Source organism: Pleurodeles waltl, chromosome 4_2 (assembly GCF_031143425.1).
Source record: "Pleurodeles waltl isolate 20211129_DDA chromosome 4_2, aPleWal1.hap1.20221129, whole genome shotgun sequence".
Lineage (NCBI taxonomy): Eukaryota > Metazoa > Chordata > Amphibia > Caudata > Salamandridae > Pleurodeles > Pleurodeles waltl.
In genome coordinates, this window is record NC_090443.1 from 668155297 (window position 1) to 668179844 (window position 24548).

Here is a 24548-nt window from a genome sequence, read left to right on the forward strand (position 1 = left end):
TTTTTTTTTAGGATTAGAGAGGGCTTCTAGGTGCTCTGAGAATCTATGAAATCCTAGCACTGGATGCCTGGCTAGAGACTTCAGTGCACACATGATGAGCAGCAAGGCAATGCAGTAGACCTTCAGCACAGATATCAGGTTAGTCTCAGCTTGGAGGAAACAGGTAACCCCAGCTTCTCCTTTAGAAAGGCACTGGGGGGAGGTCTACATAAACCAGGGCCTGCAAAGAGATGGAAGGAGTCTCTGACTTATATGAGCAGATACTGCCAGTCTGGTAGCAGCCCTCTTTTGTTTAGTAAGAGCAAAGATGTTTTTGCTACAGCTTTGGTGACCCACCCCCATGTGCCATGTAGGTGATAGTTTGTGAAGTCATAAATTGGTTTTCAGTTCGTGCTCAGTTTTTATGGGAAAATGGATAATCTGAAAAAATAAGACTGCTACTTTATTCCGCTCAATATAGGAGGTTATTGCATTTTCTTTTGGCTGCTCTGCAAACCATTATCTCTCACATCCTTAGTTTAGCCAACATTACAGATTAGTTTATACCCTAATACCCCCTTACCAATCCTATAAATACAATGAGAAATATACAATATGTTCTTTGCCAATGTCTCTGTAGATTACTCATTTTGTCTCTCTTCAGTATTCCATAGGTGGCACCAGATATTTCCTCCACAGTCTAATAAGGTGCCCGCCTTCCCGAGTGAGTGGGCCACAGGTACCTGGAGGCATGAGTGCAACAGGGCAATCTCACTCATTTCCCAGGGGGTAGACGGCTGATTATGATAGCTACAGCTGCGGTCAATGAGTGTGTGTACACTTCTCCAAGAGCAGCACCATATACATCAATTGATGAGAAAAATGAATCCGACAATCCAGTCAAGAAACCTCACACATTTGCATTGCTCCTTTCCTCAGTCTGCAAATTTACTTCTGAATTTTGTTCATGCACTTGTTTGAGTGAGATGAGCTGCTAAATCCCAGATTTCTCTTCAATTCTGTGCAGTTTCACAGGATCAGTCAACAACAATAGAAAGTAAAAGCTTTAAGGAATGGAGAATGGTTTCTTTAGATATGAGTTTATTAGGATTTTCTTTCCTTTATAAATAAGCTGTGAATGAAAAACTCTCACCACATTCAGCAATCACTGGACTGTTGTCAATCTCTTACTGCAGCACATGAGCTGGAATTAAGTCCAGATTTAAATTAGAAGAGCCATTCTTGACAGCATGTTGCATTGTAGATTGGCGCGGGGCACAGCTCACCACTCAGACTCTTGCAACCAGGTACAACTGTCAAAGACGCTTTACCACCCGTCCATTTCCAATCAACTCCGTTGTCCTTATTTTATCACATCCAGAATGATGTATGCCTGGGGCAGTTCTGCCCGGTTTGAAAACTGCTGATTACGCACCGACCTGGAGGCTGTCTTCTACCTTACAAACTGACTGAACAAAATCATCCAATAATGGCAGAATTCTTGGCTAGTAGAACACGTTGGCTATGGGCTATGAAGATCTAAACGTTGCCAATATTTTTCCTCTATAATTATAGTGAATTGTTGTTAATGGATTCTGTTCTCTACCCACATTCCTGCACTACTAATACCTTAGATGTGTGGGAGAAGCAGAGATGCAGTATTGAATTACTGGTTTGTATTGAATGTTTTACTCTTTGACCCATGGAGGACAATAGCCTTCAGACACCAACATGAATATGAAGTCACTAAAATGCCAGGAGTACCAGAAATGACATCGTGCAGCCTTTGACCCCCAATGACCTAAAAGGGTTGACAAATACTTCGACTCTTAACGCCTAAATAGCCTCCTGTTTGCTGCTGGGAGAGGAAGGCAAGGAGGTTATACGTTACTCACAGCCTCGTTTACTTTCTCTTCAAGGATACCGAACCTAGGAGAACCAGTTGACATATATGGACACTACGAGGATATATTTTAGGAAATCTTGATCAATCTGATGTCTTTTGTGGTAGGTTTATCTATAGCACTGCCTATTCTTTAGGATAGAGAGTATGCAGATAGGTACACATTTTAAACGGTTTCAAGGTTTGATTAAAAAAAAATATTGGAAGTCAAAAAATATTTAAGTTTAAAAATTGAAAGCAGCAAATTTTTTTGCGAGTGAAACGCCAAAATATATTTGAAAAAGCTTTCAGGGTCAGTGTGTGAGAGGATTGCCTTCTATAGTTCTTGTAGTTATCAGTGATAAACTAACTTTTCATCTGTAGCTGCGGGTATTCCCTTCATCTAATGGACTGGTTTTCGCCATTTTAATGTTTGTGATGGCTACAGAATGTTCTCCTTCTCAGTTTGTAGTTGGCTGGTCTGTGGCAGCTGTTATGAGAGTTTTGATACTGTGGTTTTCTGTCCCTGATCTATTTGCAGAAGAGCAAATGTTAGACTTGTGTGATTGAGAGCAACTGGTGGTCAGATATAAGGTGATGACTAATGAACAGGAGTTAACTGCCACAATGTTATGAAGGATACTCTCTGGTGCTCAAAAATAATGTCTTATTATCATGTGAGAATGATTCACAGAAATTGTTAAAGCTAGTGGAAACGCTACAACGCGCATACAATTAACAAAGGCTGAGATTTTTGTCAAGTTAAACTTGTGTAAAACAATCCTGGCGGCTTTATATGCTCTGATAAAACAGCAGGTTATTGAACCTCAATTCTGTGTTTTTGTCTGCAACTTTCTGATAATTCATGGTGCCCACATCCACTCTCTGCACGGCTGAGAAAAGCAATTATTTCTAATTCAGTAATATTGACGCCAGAGACAGTCAATACCTCAAGTTATTGGCTCATACCTGGCTAATGGGCAGTGCTCCTTGATTTATGCGGTAGGGAAGACCAAATTATGGGTCAGGATTGACTAAATTAGGTGGCAGGAAAAAGGAAATTATACGACCGAATGCAGAACATTTCGTGATAATATTTACTTCATAAATATGTAACTGGTTCACGTTAACAGCGTCAGGACAAAGGTTTCAGCTCATTAGTACTAGTTTAACATTCAAATATATTTATAAGCAACTGAAAGAGATGATCAGTTAACCTTTGACTGGGGACTTCCACTACACAGCGACTTCGGTCACCATGATTTTAGTAAGTTCTGAACTGTTTGAGCTGGAAATGGATTTTTTGGTGAAATATGCAGATTATGCAGCAGATGGTACATTTTGTGGCAAATGTGGCAAAACTATAATTATGCAGAAAACACCATGGAGGCAGATTTGCAGAACTGAAGTGGTCCCGATTATGGGCTTGTGCCATATCGGACAATAACTAGCTCTATTCACATCCTCAAATGTCACTCTTTCCTCCACCTTCCCACCATTCTCTTTTGTTGTTCAACTTTTCTTTATTTGCTCATTGTGGGTTCTGAATGAATTGGGTGAACTCAGACATTCTAGAGAAGTCCAATAACAGTAGTATCAAACTACACTGTGTGGAAACTGATTAACTGTTCCCCTCTCAATATTCCAATGAATGCTCTGAAGCAAAATGTTGTGGATTCACTGGAGCATACGCAGCTCTCTGATAAATTAGATTATGACTATCAGTAATTCCATAGACATAACCCCATATACTTGTGATGTCCACTGTGGCTGTGGACACTCTACACTAAAGACGGTTTATGCACACTGTGGACCTTTATCAGTGCAGATAATGTTATTTGTATTGTTGCATTGCTTTTCATATCATCTTCCATCTTCATGTCAAGCAATGTAAGGCCGATGGGCAAGCTCAGGCTAGGCAATGGTATATCATCAGGTCCACATTGCACCAACATGGCTATTGAGCACATGCGATCCTGAGTGGGGGCACTTGGAAGTGGGGTTTCCCAAAAGAAAACCATTCAAAAAAGTAAAAATGCTGTATTTTTACTTTATAACCTATAAAATCCAAAGCAAAACTAACCCACACTTTGAAGCCCTCTGGGAAATGTCCTGCTTTCACTGTCCCTCAATTCTGCACTACAAACATGATTTCAGGCGTCCCGTTTTGCTTTCAACTTGTAGCAGCTTGTGCTCTGGCAGTCACAAACGGAAGTGAAAGATACGCTGAGGATAAGTCTGAACATGGCTGCCTATCACAAAAATGACTCTTCCTATGAAGCAAATATGGCAATCTAGACTTGAACCGCGTTGTCCTTTGGCCAAACATTATGACAAACTGCTTCATAAAATAGTTCAACTGTAAAATTGTAAGCCCCCCAGCACCCCCCCCCCTTTCTCCTCTATCCACGGGCTGTGTAAAACTGTCCAGATACAGATTGCACAGCAACAATGGTAAATAATAAACTACAGCAATGCCAGTCTCGATAATTGTGGCAAATTAATGACTTTGTCCCGAAAGATCACCCAGTGATGGGTTTGTGCAAGGGTAAACCATCTTTCAGATCTAAATCATAGGTTGAAATTAATAAAGATTGGATTTTAAGTAACAATTTTGAAAATGCCAGTTTTAGAAAGTTATTTTCTTGTCCCAAACATTTGTTTTCTGCAGTCTGTTTTCTGAGTCACATGACTAGGTGTAGGTGGCAGTTGGTCTTTGTATATTGCTCCCAGACAGTGAGACAAAGGATCACTGGTGTTGGCAGGATGGGCCATCTTTGACTTGATGATTGGAGGAGCTGTCACCTACCATACTTACACATTACAAAGGCTCTGACTGAGCACACTCACAAAAGGTTTGACACTAGTCTGTGACCCCATACAAGTTGGGGCAAGGGCAGGGAGGCAGGAAATTCCAAACAGTTCTGGGTGTGGCAACCTCCAGATCCTTTTCTTAGCTCACAGTGGGCACCAGGTATAAATATTAGATCCTAAGACCAAACTCTTCAGTACATCTCTGGACCGGTGAAAGACTCACAAGGACTGCTGTGCTGCTCTGCAAGAAGGACTGCTACTCTGCTGCCCTGTTGCCTGAGTGAAGGACTGGATGTGGATCTTGTACCTAGGACCACCATAGTTACTCCCAGGGATAGTTAGCTGGCCTCCTGATCAGAGTCTCAGGGACAAAAAAGGCTCCAACCGCATTGAACCCAGCACCTGGACGCTGTATACTGTGAGTCCTAACCCCCCCAAGTAGTGCTAACTCATTCTGGACCACTGGAAGTCGGTCTGAAGGTGCTCTGCAAGTCTAGCTGTGGTCCTAATCGATGACATCTTTCACGATGATGCAGGACTCTGCATCACAACCCCACAGCTCTTTGGAACCGCTTGTGCTCAACGCATCTTCGACACAGGACTACACATCGCAAGCCCCTCATCGACGGCATCCTCCACAACAACATAGGACTCTATAGTGCAGCCCTCCAGAACCACTGCTGAGTGACACATCCTTAACACAAGCCTTCAAATCACAAATGTCTAGTTGATGGCACTCCGGACTCCGCCTCGCAACCCTGCTGCTCCCCCTTATAAACACCAGTGTGCGACACATCTTCAACGCTGGACTTTACATTGTAAGCCCCTCGTTCACAGCATCCTCAATGATGACACAGGACTCCACAGTGGAGCTCCACAGCTCCTCTGAACCACTGCTGTGTGACGCATCCATGATGCGGGATCTTGCATCGCTCTGCTAATCATGATTTCAGATACTTTGTCCTGTAGCCGGTCCAGGCTCCATCACAGTCTGCCTAAACGTGTGACTTTGTCTCATTTTGGCATTACCAGATAACCACAGTTGGCCCTTTGTGCTGCTAGGCACTATTTTTACTTACAACTTTGAAATGACATATCTCTGGTTCTACTGATTGAATTTTTGTTGCTTTGGTCTCAAATAATTCATTAAATGCTACTCTATTGGTCGAAGTTGGTGTGAGATTTTTCTTGTGTTGTATTTTCACTTTATTACCGTTTGAAGTTCTACGTAAATACTTTACACATTGTCTCTAAGTCAAGCCTGACTGCTTTTGTGCCAAGCTACCAGGGGGTTAGGCACAGGTTAATTTGTTGTTTGCTTGTGTTTCACCCTGAACGAGACTGCGGTTGCTGCTTGAGTAGGGATTCACCCTCCTTAACCAATATCCCAGTTTCCACACAAGATTCTCTCTTAATAAGGATTATGCTATGTTCTTATCTGCAGAAGGCAGGTTCATTGAGTGATGTACCAGAAAATGCTTTCATTCTTTAACATCGGACTCAATTTAAATTGGTGTCGTTAAGTTTCCTTGAATTTAAGTTTAACAAAAATAAAATGCAACTTCATTCTTAGTTGTGATTTGTGACCTATAGTCGAATCAATCATTACTCTGTCTTGTTTTTCACACAGGTGACATTTTATCAGATGGACTGAAAAACTCAGCGCTTTCAAAGTGAGAGAGCGTAGCTTACATAACCTATATTAAAATGAAATGTTTATATTAATGTGTGATGATGCTGCATAGAAAACAATAATAATAGCGATTTTGCTTAAACGTCTACTCGAACTATGACCACGAAGAAGTGGCCACCAATGTATACGCAAACTAATTATGATGAATAAAATGTTTATGTTACATGTAATTAAGCTTATATTAATTCTTCCATTACTGAATCTGTACTGAAAATCCTTATAGGCTTAAAGTTAGTGTGAGCTGCAGATTAGCCGCCTAGCTCTCATATTAAATGCACTTTTCTGTTTTTCCAGTGTGCTGGCTCACAAAGGGCCATGACCCTGCAAATGTTCTTTTTCCTTCAACTTGGAAGGCGAATGTAACCATACAACACCCATTCCCAAGCGCATATTCGTGCCTTAGTTTAAAAGTTATGAATAAATTGAAACAAATGTAGATTAATGTAATGTACAAGGTCACTTAGACCGATGGACAATGAATCTGCTGACCCAAAGGACGTGCCAAAGAGTGAAGTAACGCCGGATGTGCCACCTCCGAAGACGTCAATTATGAAGACCAATCAAAGAACTGTGAATTAATGTGGGGTGACAATTGGGATTACCAAATGTTAAATTTGATAGGTTATAGATAGTGGGGTATAGTAAATGTCCAATAGAATTTTGGGGGAATGTACTACAAAAAAGGGATAAAAACCCATGTCACAGAGGGGTCATTAGAATTAGGTAGGGAATGCTATTGATTTTATCCAGAAACTCTGTCACTCTGTTTGGTGACTTTGAGATTTATTAAAACCATCCTTACCCATAGGCTGCCCATTTACACTTTACCTCCTTAAGAGGAAAGTGCCCATGCCTTTTTAGTTAAGCTTTGCCTGATGGCGTTTGATTGATGTCCTGAAGACGAAGACTGAACCTGTGCGCTGACCTAATCCTTGGAGGGTAATTATGACAATACAATTTGTAAGTTTTGCTTTTCCTTTCAAGGTACCAACTGCTTGTTTTGACAGGGACCATAGCTAGATATTTTCCAAATTTGTATTCTAAATTGTTTTGCATGAAGCCCAACATGCCAATGCTAATTAGTGGTTAGGACAGGTGATCATCAAATTGACACAAATGGACAAATGACTGACAATGCTTTGTTGAACTGACGTAATACCGATACTCTGCTATATTCTGACCTATGTTCACGTCGTGCTATATTCTAATGTTTATGATTTTTGCTTTATTGAAATCGTATCAAAGTTGTCATATCATAACTATGCTGTTGTGTTTCTTGGCTATGAGATTAACGCACTTAATCCTAGATTGTAACTAATAGGGAATAAAACTCACAAAATTCCATTAACTGGTGTGGTTATTCATGGCTGAAAGGTCATGGTTGCGTCGCCAATTTGATTAACGACTTTGACTAAAGTAAAATATATTGTTGTGGTTAATATTGACGACATTATTGATATATTGATTGACATATTGATTAGCTATCTCGTCCTGCGGTGTCTCTCAACTGGGTCAAAAGATTCATTGGCCTAAAACGAGTCTTAATGTGTAATAAATTAACATAAAAGGACGCGTTAACAAAAGTATAATTAAAAAATTAGAAATGTTTTCCACTGTGCATGACCGACAGTTACAAGAAAGTCTAATTCTTGCTGCTTCATGCTACTGGTTGACAGGTACAGTGTGTATATAAACATTTTTGTGCAGATTTATCAAGATTATGTGCCACTGCAAAGTCACTGAAAGTGAGGTAAAGTGGTGCAGAGTCTTGATTAATATCTACTTTCCAGCACAAAACTTGTTTTGCATATAAAGATAGCCTTCAAATGTCGCAACTAGCACTTTGCGTCAAAGGAATGTTCCATAGGTGGTGTTTCAGCATTCCAACGCTACCACTAATGCATTTTAACACAAAGCATGATCTACAAAGATGGTCAGACTTGGCTTTACATCAATTAATAATGCCTCATTGAGACAGGCAATAAGTAGGAGAAACGTATTTATTCTCAGAACATTTCACATATTGCATCTGTTTTGCATTGATCAGCACACAACCAATGGATGAGATAATCTATAGTCTGTGTAGCATTTTGTACTAGACGGGTACCCTTCCAGGGCAAAACCTATCCTAGGCATCACACACACCCCATTGTACTACGGTACAAAGGTGTGTTTGTGGCGCTAGGTTGCCTGTTTGGGCACTTGTGAAGGGGAAGATAGCAGCAGACCATGTTTAGTAAATATGGCTCTGCACTGCACCCTCTCTCTAGCGCAATGCAGCGCTGAAACTTTGGCTGCTGCACTGCATTCCCCTATTTTTAATAAATATATCCCCTAGAGTTAACGCTCGGTGCATTGTGTTTTTTTCAACTATTAGTTTTCGAAGATCCACTTCTGGGCCTTTTTCTCAATAAGCAAACTTAGGCCACCAACATCCCCTGGAGCTACTGACCAATCACCTCCCCTCCCCTGAAAATAATCAAATACAGTCGCTATCTCACTTCAGAACCACATCAATGACAACCGTCGCTGGCATGATTACAAGTCCACTTGAAACCTACACGCAGCACTGCATAGTTAAACAATGAATTCATGGAAAACCCTGGGCATCGCAGACCATGCAGGGCCCTCCTGGTCCTGCTACAAATCTTGCGAGCCTTCGATAGTACAGACCTCCAAGCACTGATCAAGCTCTTGTGAACACTTATGGGATTGGATAATACAAGATTAAACTGGTTCCTCCCTTACCTCTACAACAAATAGGAATGTATTTTCCGTATGTCTCACCTCATCTTGGGTACCCTGTTCAGTTGCCAGGGTTATCCTCAATTGAACCCTAACACCCATCCTGCTTTCTAAGCCAACATCTTCTTTCATAAATCAGTGTATTTGATGTCCCCTACTTTCCCATACAGGGCATTCACACCCTTGAAATCTGGATTTTGCTGATCTTGCCAAGAGGCATCCATCCTATTTCCCCTCACGTTTCGCAAACATGGCCAAACTCCTCCCACCTGAGCACTCTTCAGGTTCCTCACTCATACCTATACTGTTCAAGTCTGTGAGAATGAGGTTTTGATTTGGAGCCAATGAAAGACCTGGGAGAAAAGTACGCAAACCGTTTCTGAGGAATCTAGGATATGCCAATTTCCACTACTCATGCTAATCAGACAAGTCAAGAGTTTTTGCTCCCAAAAACGATCAGTAGAAGAAAGAGGTGTTATCACTGTCAAAAGCATCTTTCTCTTCCATCCGACCTCCATGTCCTGTCCCAGATTTGTACGAAAAATGATATTTGATGGTTTTAGAATTTGAAGTTGAACAGTTTGGAAAGTTCAGGGGTGTGGGACATGGCTTCTCAAATATATGGAAAAGCCTGCTTTGCCAGGCAAGGGTTTGGGTGAAATAAGGAGCATCGCCTTAGTTATGACCTTATATAACTATAAAACTGTGTGTTCAAGAAAACCAATATACTGCATCATTCATCGTTTCAAAAATGCTGCACAGCTAAAAACGTATACAAAGCAGTTATACAAATGCTTCCTATCCAATAATTTTGGTGACATTCACAGCGAAGCAATAATGACTTCTTTCACAAAACACAACAGATGTAAGGAAAAACAGTACAAAAAATGAGGGAATAATAGATACGCGATTTCGTAATATGATTATTCTTAGGATAACTCAATGCTTCTTACATCTAAACATTACACTACAATTCATTAGGCATGCTGACAAATTCTCCCATGTAGGATGAGACCAATTGATATTATTAACTGGTTACATGGTCACAACCCCAGAATATTACTGCGGTTGTTCTTAAAATACCTCACAGTAATGTAAGCCCTTGGTCTCCACGCGCATGTATTCTAAATATAAAAACTGCGCAGGCAGACACGCTGGATGTATTTTTCCACTCCCAGGTAGTGGGGGGCTTTAAGGAACACTCGCACAAGCAGTGCGTGATTTTGCCATGTGCCTTAGTGATCTGAATGGCAAGAGATGGCCATCCACATATCAATCCGATGTGTTGTTACTTGAAGGCGAAAATAACGCCGTTAGTCGTTGGTCGGTAAAGCAATAAACTGAAGACATTCCAAAAGAGGGTACATTTAAATGATTTGCCACTGATGAAGAGGACTCCAAAACCGTACTCCCAGGGAACAGTTTGATTGCAAAGGAACGGCAACGGAACATACTTACTGCGGAAATAGTAGTAATGCATATTGTCCGGCATTTGAGATGGGACTAACATATTTCCAATCATCTGATTAATCTGCACTGGCTCCCTGTTTCTTAAAGGTTCGTTTTTAAGAGATTGTGCGTTTGTCATGAAATCTCGCATAGACAGGGCCCTTGTGTCTTTGGAACCGGTGTTTTAGATGCACTCATTCTCATTGTGTTACTTCTCCTAAGAATAGACAGAGTAGATTAAGAGGAAAGGCTTCGTCCTATCTCAAGCCTAGGACGTGGGACTATCTTCTAATTTCTAGTCAACAAATAACCATTCATCTTGTTTTTATAATATTTTTGAAAGTCACCTGTTTTGTTTAAAGAATGAGATGTTCGAAGTGTAGCATACGGTTCTGGTGTGGCTAGAATTCGCTCTGTTGGGCCGGAGTGGTATAGTTTAGCACCAACATACCTTTCCAGGTAGCGGTTTTTGCAATACATAAATTACGTTCATTCATTTCATTAAGATTATGGAATTATCAAATGAAGGCTAAATTTGTTCTGACCAGGCAACCTGTTGGAAACTTTACTACATCCTTACTAAATCTGGCAGAAAGAAAACATCAGAGTGCTTACTACAGAGAAATTGGTTATCTCTAGAAAGGTTGGGGGGAGTTCACAAATCACTACATAGAGTGCCTGGAAGCATGATGATCAAGGTTGTAGCTTCAGGGAGATGTTTGGGGTGTTATAACCCTTCAATAATGTATTTTATCAAAGACAGCTGGGTACAGATGCTTTCTGTCGGGTATGGTGAGGTGTCTGTCGGATTTCACAAGAATTTTTACATCAATACAGACAAACACACACTCTCCCTCTCTGCCTTGAAAGTGTTAAAAAATGTTGGTTATTATACAAAATATATTATAAATTCTTCACTTAGTACCCCTGCCAATCCTCATTTGTCTCCCTTTCCACTGCCCCTTTAGTCACTGTCATGTGCCCTGCTTGTCGTATAATGTATTTTGACATTGCACTCCAGCGTGATTGTTGATCACACCCACCCACCCACCCCAAGGCTTGCTAACCAAGCTACACCCTGATGATGATTCTTAGCATTGCAATAAGCGCAGTAAAACAAACCACTTATTTATTCAATAATACCGATTCAGGCACAGATGGGAGTTTGCACCAGAACAGGGAGCATTATACATCTATAAAGCAAGCGAGATGGAGGGAAGGATGGAAGTATCTGTCTTCATATACCTGGCTCTATAATTTACTGGGATAAAATATTTTAATAATATGCAAAAACCCATGCACACATTTCACTTAGTGCATAAAAAAATACTTCTAAGTCCCAAATTCACCATGCCTTACAACTGCTGCTCATGAGATGCTAATTAATGCTGTTTGACATGAAGAGGCATAGTGGCAATGCCTGTCAATTTTCATGCAGAAAAGCTAATTAATTGAGGTAACTGTAGTTTTCACAACACCAACCCACTTTAAATGTATGCAAAAGCAGACATAATGGGGAAAGACTAGACAGGGGTCTCTAACCTTTTCTGTAGTAAAAGCTGCTTATGTTCAATGAAAAATCATCCAGAGCTACAAATATTATTAGAATGTTAATATAGAGCACAAAAGACTTTTTATAGGTTGGGCTGCACAGAGGAAAGCTACTTGTGGGTAGCTTGAGAGCTACTAGTAGCTCAGGAGCTACTCGTTGGAGACACCTGGACAAGAGCAAACTATTCTAGGATTTAGTGCAAAGCCAATCAACTAAAATAGCGTTACCTGACTTTGTGTGAAATCCTAATGCCTAATGGAGCCAGGATCAAATAATAGAGAAGAGGAATATAATGTGAAACTCTCAAAAGTAAGAGGTAATTTAAGCAAAATTAGATAATTTACGCAGCTTACCTATTTTGTGGTTGTCATCAGGTAGGACTTTAACCTTGAATGTGTACCTTGAACACAAGTTCCATGCAATAAACTACTGCCTCATGTTTGTGTTGTATTACAACTCTTAGGAGCAGATTGAAAAAAAATGTTTGAGTAGACAAAATAGTACTACATTAGTACTCTTGAACATACTATTACTTTCCGGCTAGTAGATGTTCAGAGAAGACATAGTTGTTTCCATTTCCCCTAAATGCTTTCTAATAGTGTCTGAATATTTCTATTCCATTTTATTTCAATTTTACATGCTGTGGTGCCAGTTCCCAAAAGCATGTAAATGTATGTACACGAGTACTACTGGAATACTACTTCGTGCACTACAAAATGCCTCCGTAAATAGCCATGCTCAGTGTGTTGGCAAACTAGCATTTTTTCATGACCAATGTTATCATTGGTGCACCACTCTGTAATTTTGGTGCCGTGCAGCACTACAATTAGTCACAGAACACTTCTTTGCATGTATGATAGTAAATCTGAGCCCAAGTGTGTAAACTTTTGCCTCTGCGATAAGTGATTCCCAGGGGTGAGAAAACTGATGCTCGCATGGAAATCATAGTGTTTTTTAACACTTTCAAATGTTGGTAGTGCTCGCATTTCTAACTGCACTTTATTAAAAGAAAACGGTATGTGCAAGTTGGAATAGACACGGGTCGCTGCCACAAGCACCACCTTTACTGTTTTGGAGGGGAAAGGGAAAGGAGAATATGTTCTGTACATGGAAAAATAATTTCAAGGCGAAGGTCCAAAGGATTGACAAACATATGAAAATGTACTTTTCCACCACATATGCATCTCCGAACAGGCCCGTACAGGCCTTTTAGTTCACTGGCCATTTGGTGGGTGGGCTGGGGTCTTTAGACGCCATTTTTGAAAGGCAGGGGCAGTGGGCACAGAGAGTCTTCATGAGAGAAGAATGGGAAGGCGCAGGTCGAACTTAGAGAAAAAGGGATTAGAGAGAGAGGCCAGAAGAAGAGAGAGAATGGGTGGATGGATCGAAAAAGAGACTGTGCGAGGAGAGGAAGGCGCAGGGCTGTTCTGTTCCATCAGTAGGGTTGGCACTGTGATGCAACACTGACAAAGGCATACAAATAATGATATAACTGCTTTGCTTTACTGGAAAGTGCTATTTCGACAGATTCTGTCTTCTTTCTAAAGTAATATGCATTTTTGTTCTATAAGAACACACTGACACCATAGCTAGAATGTTTCTAAAGGAAATTAGTATTAATAAATAATACTGATTACCTGCCCCAGCAGCCTTCCACAAAGTCGCATGGTGATACCAAACATGGAGAACAAATCCCTCTGTGGTGATAGAACCAGTTCCTAATTTCTTTGTTGTTTAAAGAATGGGTGGTGGCACATTTACTCGATACCACTGACCGAGGATGTTGGCTGCACTGAGCCCCTCTAAACGTTTTGAAGGCTTGAAATCCCGAACTCGTTTCTGTTTTATGACAATTCCCCAGTTCCATCACCTTTCGACAGTGAGAACATCTATGAAAGGAGTCACGTATGGAGAACATGCTGTTTTTTTAAATCTGTTCCTCCATGTCAACTCTAAGAATGAACCAGATTAATTGCCGCAAGTAAAATCATTGAGAAATGTGATTTTGAATATATGCGTCAATGTGTTTGATAGTATTTTTATCCGGCAAAACATTGTAGGAATTAGCAGCAACTTTTGAACTAACACTCAAAGTGTGGCTGTGTGTACTGTCAAAAAACAGGAAAAGTCAATTATTCTCGTTTCAAGAAACGTAGTCTAGTCAGTTAAGCTCTGAAGATTTTGGGCCCTTTAATTTATGGATCTTGAGTTGGGATAGTACTGGTAGTCTGGAAACAGATATAAGAAGAAGACGACCACTAACAGAAAATACTTTAAAGTGAACAAAAACAAAACAGTCACAGCAAAACCACTGCAATTTCACAGCACAATCAAAAGCTGATATTTAGTGCTTAACAATCTCCCCTCAGTGGCAGAAAACTGGAAGCATACATGCCATCCATAAAGGCGTAGTCGGATTGTGAACTACGCCGAGTGAGTCTCTCTGGATTGTATCCATTAAGTAACATCCTGGAAGCTGATTAGTTACTAAGCAAAGGAACAAGATAAATGCTGGAATGTAAGGCTCCGGGTTGGAATCTGTGTTAAAGAATCCAATACATAATCTAAATGCCCAGTACCACTCGCAAAACTATTCAATAGTAATAGTAAACTTGCCACAGTCGTATCATGACAGGTGTGGCAACATTTACCACTTTAGTGAATAAGTCAGAAAGGGTTATCCGTTTCTACCTTTGCTACAAGCTCCCAGTGGAGAGGAATGAAAGGCAGTTGGTTTTCTCATTGCACATAATGTCAGCTCACAACACTGGTCTCTTCCAGAAAAAAACATAGTGCCAAGGGCAGACTGCGTAGCCAAGGGGATTGGTGGGTAAACAAGTGTTACAGAGAACCGTGGAAAGCTGCGCACATATTAACTAGAGTAGTTATGGCTGCTTACGACGAGAACAAGTAAGAAAGCATGATCAGGTGCAGTAAGCAACAGGAAGCGACTTGGTTAACTGTGCACTTCTAGAGAAGAGTGACAAGAGGACATTTGAACCTGGCCCTGACAGATGCACCTGTGTAGATGGCAAAAAAGAGTGCACAAACAAGATGGCACCCTATGCGAGAAGAGTCTTCAAACTTCCCCCTACTATGTTTTAAACTTGTGGCATGAAGGCCTCAATAAGGTTATCTAAGCCCACCCTCACACAAAAGTATTAGAAATGCGCTATGGTGATACAAAGGCAAAAATGAGTCCAACCATGGATGAACATTACCCCTACTAGAGCTGCACCCAACGATTCTCTGAGTCCACCCGATCAGGATCCACAACAAATAACTCAATTCAATTCAATTCAAAACAATCTTTATTCGGATTTTACTCCATAAAAGAAGGAGAAAAAGAACAGTCTCTTTAAAATAAAGAAATATACAATAAAAGTTTTTCCAAATACATACTGATAAAAGAATAAAAGTCTTTGTTGTGACAATGCGATTACTCATTCTCAAATCGGAGTTTTTCTAGATAAGACAGCTCTTTCCTCTGCTCAATTGCATATAAGATTAATTTTATCACTGCTTCGCATTTCTCATTCGTGTCCAGTTTAAATAAATAGTTAAAAGCTTCTCTGCAACAAAATAACTTATTAATAATAAATAGTGGTTTTAAAAATTGTTTCCTAATATCATGATAAAATTTACAAGATAAAATAAAGTGCATTGTAGATTGTGTAAATCGTCCCACACAGGGGCACTTCGGTAGGCTTTTACTCCAAATTCTAATTTTTGGGAAGGCTACTAAAAAATGTAACTTTCTAAAACGTAATCAGGTCAAATAAAATCTATGCTGAGTGTTCACAACTGTCAGTAAGTAATTTGGTATAACCTCATTGTTTTCGATCATGTAAGGAGCTACCGTTGATTTCTTGCATTCACTATTTCCTCTTTCGCTAGCCCTCCAAGCCATTAAAAGATTTTTCAGTTCTTTCTTACTAAATTGGAGAACTATGCCTGGGTTATCTAAGTTGGGTGTTAAATTTATACCTCTTAGTAGATCTTTTATATGCATGAACCATGGAATTCTGTCCCGGTGTTCTAATGTAAGACAGTCTTTAATAATCTTTCGGGTAAGTTGCGTCCCTTCCTTTGACCAGATACCATGCCAGGCCATCAACGCATTTATATGTATTAAATCCTCCACGTAGGGACTACCCAATTCCTTGTGTACCATGTATGTGGAAGTGGAGTTTGGGACTGCAAGTAGTCTGTTGAAGAATTTATTCTCTAGCACTTGTAATGAATGGATCTCGGGTATCAAGCCCCAAGGGGCAGAGCCGTATGTAATGCTGCTGATTGATTTACTTTTGTAAATCTGCAGCATTTCCCTTAGGGGTTTGTTACCAATTTTATTGGAGAATCTAAAGATTGCCTCCGTAGTCCTAATATACTTCATTTTGGTAATTTCTAAGTGTTGTTTCCAGTATCCCGTATTAGAAAATTGTATACCCAAATATGTAAATCCATTCACCTCTTCACATTCGTGGCTCTTAATAAAATACTTTTTCTTCTTAGCCTTTCCCTTTCCACATGTCGTGACCACTGTTTTACTCATATTCAACATCATATCCCTTTCTTCCATAAATTCCGTAAAACCCTCCATTAGTTGCTGTAGCCCGTTTGCGGTTCGTGACAATAAGACTGCATCGTCGGCGTATAAAAGAATTGGGATAGAGCAATTTCCTATTTTGGGGCAGTCAATTTTTAGGTTTTTTAAGTGGGCATCTACACCATTTATATAAAGGGAGAATAAGAGCGGCGCCAAGACACAGCCTTGGCGTATTCCTCTCCCTATCCTGAAACCTGGTGTACATTCTCCATTTTTTCCATATCTCACCCGTGCTGTTCGATTATTATATAGTTGTGCCAAGAAGCTTATTATATCAAGGGGCGCGCCCATATCTATTAAGACTTTCCACAACTTTGCATGATTCACTAGATCAAAGGCACTACTAAGATCTGCAAAACAGAGAAATACATGACCCTTCTTTGCTATGGTATACTTGCTTATAATTAAATTAAGATTTATACATTGTTCCAGGGTGCCTACCTCAGGCCTAAACCCCAATTGAGCCTCTGTAAGTATATGGTTGTTTGTTGCCCAGGTTTCTAATCTTTCTACAAGTACTCTTCCCAGCAGTTTAACAGAGGTATCCAAAAGTGATATTGGTCGATAACATTTGGGGTCGCCTCTGTGCCCCTTTTTGAAAATAGGGACAATTATACTTTCACTCCATGATGTTAGAATATATCCCTTTGTCACACACAAAAAGACTTGGGTCAAGATGGGGCTCCATAAATCAACGTGTGTCAAATAGGCATCTACTGGCACCCCGTCAGGGCCTGGTGCCTTCCCTTTCGGACATCTTCCCATGGCAAATTTCACTTCCTCTAGACTGACTGGTTTCAAGAAGGGTGGATTGATCTCAATTATCCCATTGTATGGCGGGATAATGGTCAAATTCTCTGGGTTAAAAATGGATCCAAAGTGAGAAAGCCATTCCAATGAGGGGACATGTACTGTTATTTCGGGTGCATCACTATCTTTTAGGAAAGGTTGATTGATTGTTTTCCAAAATAGGGTATTATCTCTTAGTGTTGTTGCTTGTTCAAGATTTGCCCATGCCCTAGCTCTCAAATTTGCCTTCCTGGTTTCTAATACGAGTTTGTAATTAGAACGTTTAATAATTATTTTTTCTCTGTTTCTCGGTCGGGCCTGCAGGGCTTGTTTTAATTCCTTGCTGGCTAATGAGCAATGGTTATCGAAACCACCCCACTTTACCACTCTTTTTCCCCCAAAAAAAATCTCAATAAACTTCCTGCAATGGCAATTCTAAGTTGATTAAAGGTCCCTAGGATCATTTGTGAGTTTTGATTATATTCTGTACATATGATGATTTCTTGGCGGTGTTGTGTCACCACTTTGTTCATCACATCTGATTCATTTATCCCAGTCCATTTGATCGCAGATCCTTTTCCACTTCTTATTCCTATGTCCATTACTAGTCTTTCACCTATATAAAAGGGTTTTGCTAGTCTCATAGTCAGTATCAGGGGGTAGTGGTCGCTATATATGGTGGGCTCAATCTTTAATGAAACAACCGTATCCAAATGGCTCTTTGATATTAATATGTGGTCGATTGTCGAGAAGTGCCCTCTTCCTACAAACGATGGGAGCTTCTCTCCTTTATGCCCATCTTGTTCCATCAACTCTAGATCATGTCTAAATAGTACTTCATTCAATGCAGTACCATAATTATTGTGTGGGAAGTGCAATTGAGTTCGTCCCCCCTCGTCGGTGAATCCACGTCTCCCCTATGGTATTCTTGCATACCCCGATATTAAAATCTCCAGCCCATATTATTATGTAGCTTGAAGTTATATCATTTACAAAAACCTGTAGGTCATCTTGAAGAATCGATGCTACTTCTCTATTAGTGCCGTCAAATTTGTTGTTATAATAGTTTATTAATACAAATCCTGAGATCCCATCTATCCGGAAGTATAGAAACTGGTAGTAGGGGGAGTCAACGGAGGATTTCACCAATAAATAGGGTATCAATGTTGAAATAAGGATTGCTAGACCTCCTTTTGCCCTTCCCCTGGCTGAAGCCGAGTCTGGTGTGGAGAAAGTGGCGTAACCTTCCATATAGAAGGATCCCGTATGCCAAGTCTCTTGTAGGCAGATTATATGTGATGAGCTTATTATAGTCTGCCATTCCTTCTCTGCTATACAACAAATAACTCAAAATGGACGGACTACAGGACTGACACAGAAGCATACTCTGGATGCTTCACAATTCAAGAAGGGACAACCCAATGATGAAGCACACCACACTGATGGGTGGTGGTCTGGGCTGGGGCTTCTGCCTGCTGAGTGCCTTACAGGACACAGGGTGTCTTATACACATAAGGTACCTACAAAAAGTAAAGAAACTAGAGTCTCATTCATCCCACATGCCATACTGCATGTTATCACATGTAAGGTCTAGGGAGGATGTGTAGTGGCCTAGTTCAATTCTCCGCTTTCTCACTCTCGACTGTGATAACAACACATAAGCAGGTGCAGTTGTGTAACTGGGCGCTTGTCCATGAACTCCCAGGGCTGTATTAAAGAAGGTGCTTTGGGGAGAAACTGACATATCTGCCCACTTTGTGCACCCCCGGGGCACTTTGGTATTACAGAAAGGGCTGCAGACGCTTGTGCATCCCTTTCTGTAATACAGATAGCGCTGGTGCACATGTAGCACCAGCACTACCTCAAGAGGCTGTTCCCTCATGTACATGAGGCCGTGGCCCCATACAAATGAGGGAACTTCTTTATCTCTGTGCCTGCACCGTATTGTGGATGCAGGCACAAAGGTAAAGAAGCTGTCAGCTGGTACACTGAAAGTGTGGCACAAAAAGATATCAGTGCACTCCCTGAAGGCAGCCCGCTGGAGGGGGTAAAAGGGGCCCAGTGGAATCTCAGATATCCCCTTTAAAGTGTAGGTAGGTTGCCGCGTGCACAATGAAACACAGAGCGGCTTTCAAGCAGCCTCTTTGTATTTCACTTGGATGCACTGGCCCTAGGGCAGCATGACTTTGCAACTGCCTTGGGGGCAATGCATTCACTGTAATAGGGTGCACGTTGGCTGTTTGCACACAGTGCCCCTATTTAAAGGTGTGCCGTGGCGCAAACAGGAAAAGTGCGCCCTATGTGTCACAGGGCCCATGCTGCGGAGCACATCTAGTAATATCCGTAAAGTTAAGATGAGCAAGAGCTTGGTGTTATGTTAATTGTGTAAGTCCGGTCTGTTCAAGGAACAGGAAGGAAAGAAGGCATATTTTATACTTTAAAAAAGTACCCACTTTGTAAGTGTGCTGTTCAGAGCAGGGCACAAGAAAAGTGGGAAAAGTTTGGAGAGAAAAAAAAAAAAACTTTCCTCCTCCTTTGAGGTTGCTTCAAGAGGAGTATTTTTTGGTTAAAGTTCCTGTGTACAGATATTAGAAGATAGGGATTTGCAACAGCAGCCATGGGTGGTAGCATGGGAATGCCCATTAGCAACCCAAGGAATGCTACCCTGAGGCAAAGTAGCGCATAGTGCTACTTTACATTACTTTTGGGCAACGTGCCAGCGCACATATAGTTTAGCGCTGGAAAGTAAACAATACATCAACAACACTTTGCACCGGTTTGTGTCACTTCTGGTAACTTTTCACTGACACAAATTTTTGATGAATATGCCTTAAGTGTTTCAATTTATCAGTTAATGCTATCTGGATTTTGATTCTTTAAAAAGTCCTGGCAAGATCGATCTGGTAGGTCTTTCACAAAGATTAAAATACCCCTTTCGAATATTTTTTTTTGTGACTCATACACCATAATGAAATGGCTGGAAAAACATATACACTGTAATGCCCCTCAACTGTGAGAACTCTAGTTCAGATGAAGTCTGGACAGCGGCAGAAGCCACGGGTCCCCAGAAGCACTTAAGGGCAAAAGGTCAGACTGTAACTTGTATAAATAGCACATGAGCAGTGCGGGCCTGAGTGATGAGCTGCTATCTGGAAAGCAGATAGGCGGCTGCTGCCTGCCAGTGAGAGCGGCAGGAGAGGGGACTGCGGTGGGCCCAGGAATGCAGACCAGGGCACGGTGACATGGGCAGCAGCAGCTGCGGTGACCTGCTGTGCCCAGGAAGCACATGGCTGGGACAGGAGGACAGGCACTCACCTCACACTCGACACAACTTCGGAAATAAATAGAGGGACACAAGGGGCATCTAGTGACGCTGCAACTATTTTTTAGAGAGCGAGGGAGATTAAAACATATTTAAGCACAAACTGTGCAGCCTTAATAATTCGCAGGCCTTGTGTGCTGCAGCACTGCCTGTATGTCCAGCTCAAGCTCCAACTGAAGCAAATGTCTCTGGCGGGGGAGCCCTCTTCACACACACAGCCTAACTCAGTACACACTCTCATGCAAAGACGGTTTAGGGCTAAACTGCACCATCTAGTCTGCGCATCTTCTAGAGCACTTAGTGATGTACACTGCAGCATTTTACTCAACGGCTAACACTGCAGAGCTTCGCTTACTGACAGGAAATCCAATGCTTAGCAGAAACACTTAACTTAAAGACAAATACTACAGCCCTTCACATAGTGACAGACACTGCGGCCATTAGGGATACTCGACAGACAATTCAGTGACATTGCAGTGCCTCTCTAGGCGATAGATTAACTCACTGTCAAATACTGTAGAGCTAACCTTACTGACATGTAGTACATTATTTCACTCACTGACAAACTCTGTAGGGCTTCTTTTACTGACAGGAAATCCAGCGCTTAGCTGAAACACCTAATTGACAAACAAGTACTACAGACCTTCACACGGTGCCAGGCCTAGTAGCAATCAGAGACACGCTGCAGACAATTCAGTATGTCCCATTCCAGAATTGAATTCCGTGACAGTACAGTGCTTCACTCAGTGACTGCCAGATTTCACTCACTGTCAAACACTGCAGTGCTAACCATAGTGGCAGACTGCGGCATTTCAATCACTGCAAACAATGCAGTGCTTCATTTACTACCGGGATATCCAACACTTAGTTGGAACAATTCAGAAACAGACACTACAGCCCTTCAAACAGTAACAGACACTGCAGCAATCAGGGCCACACACTTAAAACAATTCAGCATATCCCGCTCTGACAGGTAGTATTGCACTTCTCTCTGTAACAGATACTCCAGCACTTCACTCTCTGACAGTGCAGTGCTTCCGTCAGTAACATTGCTATATTCCACTCAAGTGCTGCAGTGATTCACTCTTTGAGCTGTAGTGCTTCGCTTAGTGACAAACTGTAGCACTTTAGTCAACAATAGACGCTGCAGCGCTAGACTTATTTACAAACACTGCACCGCTTTCTTCAGTGACCAATTTTGCGGAACCATACTCACTGGCATATATTCCTGTGCTTCATTCAGTGACACATACGTAAGTGCTTCATTCAGTGACACATACTAAAGTGCTAACTCTGTGATAGATTAGACAGATTTAGACCAACGACATGCCAAATATACTGTACTCGATTAGAAATCGGGCATCGCTTTACTTAGCACTACTGTGCATCTGCGTTCAACGGCAAATGGCATAGCGCCTCGTTCAGCCACAGACCAGCTAGACTTCACTTAATGACAAACTAATAGAGCTCCATCGCTTCACTCTGCAACAGACACTGCAGCGATCCAACCCGAGAGATTGGCTTCCCTCCATGTGTGACATAGAAGTGACAGACTATGCTGGCCCTGTGGGTGACAGACATTGAGTGAATTCACTGCGTGACCGGCGCAGGTGGGCCTCAGTAAATGACAGGCACAAATGGGCTCCTCTTAGTCGCAGAAACAGAGTTGTTTTACTTTCCCTGAACGCGGCCCGCCACAGAAAGAAGAGCAAACTCGTAACAAAAAAAAGCAGCGCTGCCAAAGCCAGAGTAGCCACCGAAGTAGTTCAGCTCCTAGACCTAGTTCTTAAGGAGAAAAGTGTCTTAAAGCAAACTCCGGGAACGCTGACCTTCCAACGGTTTTTCACCGTGTGCACAAACCGTAGAACAGTCCTTTTCTACCCTGCACACTTAATGCACCCAACACACCTGCCAACATTTCACTGCGAGAAGCAGCTGACACGACACATGGAGCTATTTCCTCCCCACGAACAAACCGTGCTTGCCAGCATTTCGGAACAGCCAGGGGGAGCTTTTGCAGCAGGACGAAGAAAAGTTTAATTGCCTCATTCACTTAAACCAGTTATAAGTATTTCTGAAGAGAGAGAGTGAAAAACAATGCCTATTACCAAGTTTCTGTAAAGAGCAACTTTCTTCCGGAAAGTTTGTTTCCACAGGTTTGACTATAAAAACGCCCCATGGACATTTGGAGGGAACAGCATTGTAGAAATGTATAAAGGGACATACCAGTCTTCCCCACAATGACGAAGGGTATCAGCAGCCGCGCGCAGCGCCTCTCAGGTGTGTTGCCTTCACGAGACGGCAGCCGCTCGATCGGGCAGCGCGCGCTGTGTTGCTACAGCCAGGTCCTGTGGTACACACTGGTTGACAGCGCCGAGGAGGTCGGTTGCGGGCTCACCTGCTGCGGACGCTGCTGTGGGCAGCAGAGCACTCCTCCAGCAGAGCGGCGTCGGCACAAAAAGGGACAGCGGTACGCCAAGTATGGTCCAAATCCGGGCTGCCTGCGAGCGGTAGAGTTCCTGAGCCGATAGGCGGTAGTGTCCCGAGCTGGCAGCAGGGGTGCTAGACTCCCTGCTCTTCTGGCAAGCGGCAGAGTCCCGGGGGCGCACTGGCTGCTCCTGCAACTCCCAGGCTAGACTGAGAGCAGCGCGTCTGGCTGAAGTTACAGTCTGGGCTGCGAGTTTCCATAAAAGTCCTGCTCCGTGGTCATCACCCGCATTCCAGGCGATCCAAAACCAGGCTTCAGCTGTTCCAACACACACATGGCTTTTCCTGTTCCCCACTCACTGCATCTCCGACCACCCCACCACATGCACTCCACCTTTCTGCTCCCCCAAACTACACAACCACATACACATATGGTCTGTCACATTGTCCTTCTCATCTGCATGGCCGTTCCTGCTCCCAATCCCTACATTACAAACCCTGCTCACCCGACAAACACCCCCAAACACTTACCTGTTCTCCCACAGTGCACTTTCAACCTGCCTGGCACACACAGATAAGCATGCACAAACGCCTTTGTTGCCTCCCACAATGGACATGGGGTCTCAGACACAGGGTGACCACCTGTCATTGAGGCAAATTCTGGACAGGACTGTAAAAAAATCAGTACAAAGGGTCAAAATTCAGGACAAAAATTCAAGAACAAATGTCAGCTTTACAGACACACCTGCGAGGCCATGCCGCACTATGTTGTTAGTGCATTTATTTACTCTTTTTTTAATATAGCACTACTTATTCACTGTGGTCTTTTTATGATTGCCTCCTGGTATGCTGCATTCAGGTGTCACATTACGTCCTTGTTCAGTAGTAAATGAATGCCCTTCAGTACTGTGTCAAGGCCATCACCCCTACCCAAATCTACCCAATCTTTCTTGAAGAGAAAGTAACAGCAACATTTTGATTATGTTTCTGAACATTTTAAAACCCCTGGCAAACAGTTTGGGAAACATTAAGGTAATTAACCTTATGCTAGTTTAACCAAATTGAACAAAACCAGCTGGCTTGCCCTGACCGCCCATTGACATTCAACCTAAAAAAAACTTAGAGGCAGGGCAGATGGTCTGGGCGACAGTCTCACTCCTAATGTCAGGATGTGAGATACCCAAAACTTGTCTGTAGTCTCACAGCACTCAAGTGTGTGTCTGGGACTCTCCAATTATCTCAGAAATGGAAGCCCGGACTACCAATCAAAGATAATAAAAGAGGAGG

At 42.0% G+C, this 24548-nt stretch overlaps 1 protein-coding gene across 7 annotated transcripts in view; it reads right to left on the reverse strand.

Annotated features, from left to right (window-relative positions):
• The window catches only part of NEXN (nexilin F-actin binding protein), a 353325-nt gene extending 329832 nt beyond the window's left edge, over positions 1–23493 (reverse strand). For 4 of the 7 annotated variants that reach the window (XM_069232243.1, XM_069232241.1, XM_069232242.1 and 1 more), the window contains exon 1: positions 23061–23493. The gene's annotated coding sequence lies outside the window, so the exon portion shown is untranslated. The remainder of the gene's footprint in view (positions 1–23060) is intronic. The other 3 variants (XM_069232244.1, XM_069232240.1, XM_069232245.1) reach the window with 2 other exon arrangements.
• Positions 23494–24548: the final 1055 nt, after the last annotated feature.